We start from the raw sequence: 5538 nt of genomic DNA, 5'->3' as shown, positions 1-5538 counted from the left end.
GAGACTCGTCTTGCGTGCCCAGGGCGGGGCCATCGCTTTGCCTGCAGTGGCTAGGGACGTGGGCAGGGGCAGGCTGCGTGTGGGGTGCCCTGGGCCGGCTATCGGCTTACCTGCACGGTCTGGTTAGCAGGGCGTGTGGCCGTGGCTAACTGAACCCGCCCTGGATGGATATGATGGAGGCTGTGTCTTCACATCTGCCTGTCTTCAGGTCCAGGCATGTGTTCCCTGCGTGTGAGCCTCTCCCCGGGCCATCTCTCTCCAGTTACCACCATCTTCACATTAAGGCTGGAACAGGCTACACACTCCTGCAGCTAGCTTCACCCCAAACCCCCTTATCTCATAGACCACCTTCTGACACTCCAGGGAGACTCTTAAAGATGCTGTCTTTATTCCCTAAAATTTCCACCCGAGATTCTTCACCCAGTGACTGCGGCTCACAGGGCTTGACATCCCCACCCCCTCACTGGTCCTGGGGGCCTCACAGCCAGCTCAGGAAGCAGGTGTGCCTGGTGCCCTGGCCCTGCCCAGCTCGCCCCCAGCTCAGACTGCACCTGGGGCTTCATCTCCTTGCTAGTCCACCAGCCCAGTTTGAACTTGCTCTAAAGCTGAAAGATCATAGGGAATGGAACAGAAAGGACTTTTAATCTTGAGAACCCTTCAAGTTGTATGCATTGGGGCTCTCATCGGAATCCTGACATCATATCCACACTGCATGTTCACAACTTTTTGCTGTAAGGAAAACACAAAACATGAGTCACCTTCGTTCCCTTGGTAGGCAGCTCTAGGAATTTCACAACTCAACACCAGCTCTCGTCCCTCAGCCACACTGCCGGCCGACCTCCCAGGCTAGGACAGGAAGGGCTAGATGGGAAATATCTCACATGTGTTCTCAGGGGCAACCACTAGAGCAGCTGGGTAGCATGTAAACAAATGAGCAGGGCTGAATTGCAAAACCTAGTAGACATGGAAATTTGAATTTCATTTAACTTTCACTGTCACAAAATATACTTGTTTTGATCTGTTCTGCATCTCTTCAAAGTAGCTGAAGGCATTCGTGGCTCACGGGTCACAAAGACACAGCAAACCACATTTGTCCCCTAGGCCATGTATGGTCTGCCAGCCCCAGCACTGGGAGGTGACAGCTACACTTGCTGAAAGCAACACATACTAAGCTGGTTTGTGTCCCAGTCACCACCTGCGCAGTGTGAGCAAGGCTAGCCATTAGGGGGTGGCAGCCCTGCCTGCTCCAGGCTTGCCCAGTCACAGGCAGGAGTGCATGACATAACTGCACCAAGAGCTTGCTCAGGCAGAACTCAGGGCCCCTTCACAAGTCAGCCCCCAAAGCGAAGTTTCTGAAACTCAGGAACCTGGGCCTTGAACTGGGAATGAAAGCAGGTGAAGAACAGACAGTAACTCCCTACTGCTGAGGCTGTGCCCCCTGGAGAATGAGGCGCACTCCCATGGCCCCAGGTGCCGCTGAGCAGAGGGTACTTCCTCCAGAGCAAGGCTGTGAAGAAGGCACAGCGGGACTCACTACATTCACCACATCTCATCCAGCAGCCCTAGTGACAGCCCCCGAGGAAGGGACAATATGGTCTTCTCTGCCTTGCCCAGAACATTAGGGCATGCATGGGTCAAGCAGGACCTGTCCTGGAGCTCACGACCCCAGGGGCAGGGTATGGAGAGAATCCACACAGGGGAGGGGGCAGCCTTGCAGCCCAGGACTTTCGGCAGGAGGGACATCCCTCGCTGCACATGGCACAGGCAACTCACCACTGGGTCTGGCACACAGCAGGAGAAGGGCACCCCACACATCTGGCTATAGCTGGTGCTGCTGCAGTTGAAGTAGACATTGAGGTCCCAGTCTTCAGGGCCGTGTGTCTCACAGCACTGGTTCTGTGGTCACAAAAGTGGGGAACTGTCAGGGGCTCCAAGCCAGGCTGGGACACCAGCTTGGTGACCCAGAGGTAAGAGTACCTGCTTCTTTTTTAAATTCTTTTTTATGTGACAGAGTTAGACAGTGAGAGAGACAGACAGAGAAAAAGGTCTTCCTTCCATTGGTTCACTCCCCAAATGGTCACTATGGCTGGAGCTACACCGATCTGAAGCCAGGAGCCAGGTGCTTCCTCCTGGTCTCCCATACAGGTGCAGGGGCCCAAGCACTTGGGCCATCCTCCACTGCACTCTCAGGCCACAGCAGAGAGCTGGACTGGAAGAAGAGCAACCAGTGCTAGAACCAGTGCCCATATAGGATGCTGGTGCCCCAGGCAGAGGATTAACCAAGTGAGCCACGGCACTGGCCCAAGAGTACCTGCTTCTAACACACAGAGAAATTGAGGCCCACCAGCCACCTCACTTCCCATACACCCAGAGGCTCTGAGCAATGCCACCCAGGTAGCCCTTTAAGAAGACAATGGCAGCCTAGGGCAGCTCCTCCACGTCGCACACAAGGCTGACTCACAGTGCCCTGGCTCACCCAGGGCACAGCATACTAGGTTCCGGTCCCTCCTGGCTTGCTAGGGGCTTCTGCCTGTTTTTCTCTTTTCACATCTAGGGTAAACCCCACCCTCATTCACTAAACTTCCAGTTGCTTCAATGCCCAGGCCAAGCTGGCCAGGCAGTGGGCTCCTCCCAGGGGCTGAGTTCCAAGCCCCCAGGCACAGCAGCACACAGGGCAGCTAGGGGCCAGACACAGTAAAGGCCAGAGCCTGGGACTGCTAGGAGAAGCCCCCAGGGACTGCTTTCAGGGAGCTGATGCGGCCTTCCACCACAGGACGCTTCCTCCAGGCAGTTCTGCCCTTCTCAATCAGGAAGAAGCAAAGGTTCAGGGGAGAAAGGGGGCAGGAATAGCCTCAGACAGTGAGTCATGAGCCTCACAGGCAAGTGCCCAGCCCCGCAGTACACAGAGCACCCAACGTCTCAGGGAGGTCTGTGGCTGCTGTAGGGCAGGACTGGAGATCTGGGGCCCAACAGGGGAGGGAGGGCTGAGCCTCCGGGGATGGTGGCCACAGGTGTAACTGGACCACCAGGTAACCAACCACAAGCCGGCAAGCAAGGCTGAGCCAAGCACAGGTGGAGGCAGTGAGGTGGCTAGCCACCAGCCTTGGCATGGGAGCAACACAGAATGAAGGCAGGAGAGTGGCGGCTCTACCAGGGCGCCCACCCACAGTGGTGCTTACTGCTTTCTAGAGGGAGTCAATGAGGTTCTGTAAGTCGATGTCGTCCCGGTAGGACCTGATGTTGCTCTGGAAGGATTTCCGGAAGCGGTCTCTCACCAAGTCCTGGAACAAGAAGGCCAGCACAGACATGGCCAGTTCCAGGAAGAAGATGAGGACAATGGCACTGTAGAACTGCATGGGGATGCAGATGGGGGCAGAGTTACCACAGCACCACCTGGCCACCCACATCCCCGTCTGATCCAGAACCACTGCCTGCCTCAAAGGGCAGGGACTCCACACTCCAGGGACCCAGGGGAAAGCCCTGGGAACCCCACGGTCTGAACTGAGACAACTTCACATCGTCTGCACAATGGGGCTGTACATCCCTGCCCTTGGTACTCACTACACCACTTTGGTAATGGTTAAATGTGTGAAAAGACACAAGGGCCCAAGCCAATGTGCCAATCATTTCCTCCTCAGCTGCCCTTGTCCCCCAACAGGAAGTAGACCTTGTGATGAGAGTGATTGTTCTACCCTTGGAGCCTGTCAGCTCCTTTCAAACAGAGCCAGGGCCCCAGACACCAACTGGCAGCTCCCCAAGCACACACGGTCCTCACTCTGCTACAGGGTTTGCCTAAGGTCATGCTGCTCATGTTCCCTGCAACTCAGGAGGTATTGCTGTGACCAGTAAACACCCTCTCTGTGTGTTGAGTATAGGACAGCCAGCCACCCAAGGACCTCTGCAGAAGCACAGCTGCCCTGGCCACAAACAGCAGCAGCATTCTGCAAGGGTCCACAGCCCCCTCTTACCGAGGCCTGCTCAGGCCTCACAGTCTTTATTACTGTCCATACAAGACCAGCTTGGCCACAAATCTTCAAAGTCAGAGGGGAACTACATACACACACACACACACACACACAAAACCCTCCAGAGTGCAAACAAGATGCCAAACATTTTTGAAGAAAAAAAATCCATGTGCTTTGATTTTTAAATTAAGTCGAGGGAAAAAGAAAACCTGATCTAACAAATTTAACAAATAATACACCACAAAAAGTGAGACTATCTCTTCTCCATCAGGTACTGTTTAAATTTTTAACTGGAGGAATTTAAAAGTGAATTTGTATCTAAATATATAACCAAATTCTTAGCAACCTCACAGTTGTACCAGGAAATTAAGGATTCTGGAGTGCACATCCAACAGATTTGCACTCCCTGGAGAAGGGAAATGATTTCTTAATGTTACTGGCACCATCCTTTGATCTCAACCAGGAAGGGCAAAGTACGGAGCAAACAAACAATTCCTATAGAACTTCTGAGGGAAGATAAAAGGCCAAGGAGAGGAGTGGAATTGGCCTGCAAGTCGCCAGCTCCTCCCAATTCAGGCAGAAACCCAGAGGTGCCGCTCCTCCTGGGGTGAGGAGCAGCTCATCGGGGTTTTTTTCCTAGAGCCTCACTCTTCTACAGGACAACAGAGAACAAAGCTGGAGAGAGAATTGGGCAGGAGTTGCTACCAGATAACCTAGGAACCTGCCCATGTCCCAGGCCCATGTCCCAGGCCCATCTCCCAGGCACTCACACACTTGAGCAGGCAGATGTTCTCCCGCAGGGCCCCCCATGTGAGCATCACCACACCCACCATCAGGACCAGCACCACAGAGTTGATTCCATGCAGCCGGGTCAACTTGGTGAGCTTGGACAGCACATCCTGAGAAAGGCAGAGGAAGCAGAGCATTCAGGGTGGCCCTGGGGTCTGGGCTGTGACCCCAACAGAGGACAGGGCCCTGTCTTCCAAGGCTCAATCCTCTCGACTTACAAGCCAGGCCAGAGTGGAGCCCTGCCCACCCCTAGAGGCCCCTCTGTCCAGCAGCCTCCAGGTTTCTTCTGAGGCTTGCAGAGTGCCTAAGCCAGGCCCAGGGCCACAGGGCACCCCAGACCAAACTGGCCTCCTGGGTAGCTGAGCGGGTTAGCCCCCAGTTGCGCACCTCACTGCTGAGATGAAAAAGCCTCAATCTGAATGTTCCTGTGGAAAAGTCACGAGGGTAGAGACGTGCCTGTCCCTGGAACTCTCTCATGAGGGAGGTGTCCTGGGCTGCACCAGCCCAGATGGCAGCCGCTGACCATGTGTGCTGTCAGATACCTGGAACATGGCTAGGGATCCTAAACAATTTCACTAATTTAGATGTAAACAGTAACATGTGAGTAGAGGCAGGAGTCACAGGAGGAAGGAGAAAAGTGTGGCTGGACCAGGTGCCCAGCTCAGCTCAGCTCTGCTCGGCTAAGCTCAGGCTGGGCAGCAGGGTAGCCATGATCCCAGCTTTGCCTATCAGGATGCTGCAGTCCTGGAGGTGGCCACATGGTGGCATTGCGGGTTATGAATTG

The 5538-nt window shown here is 54.6% G+C and overlaps 1 pseudogene; it reads right to left on the bottom strand.

Moving 5' to 3' along the window:
- Positions 1-390: 390 nt before the first annotated feature.
- Positions 391-5305, bottom strand: LOC103345825 (tetraspanin-14-like; annotated as a pseudogene).
- Positions 5306-5538: the final 233 nt, after the last annotated feature.

This window comes from Oryctolagus cuniculus, chromosome 19, assembly GCF_964237555.1.
Source record: "Oryctolagus cuniculus chromosome 19, mOryCun1.1, whole genome shotgun sequence".
Classification (NCBI taxonomy): domain Eukaryota; kingdom Metazoa; phylum Chordata; class Mammalia; order Lagomorpha; family Leporidae; genus Oryctolagus; species Oryctolagus cuniculus.
Note: the sequence above shows the minus strand (reverse complement) of the source record. Positions and strands in the feature narration are given on the sequence as shown.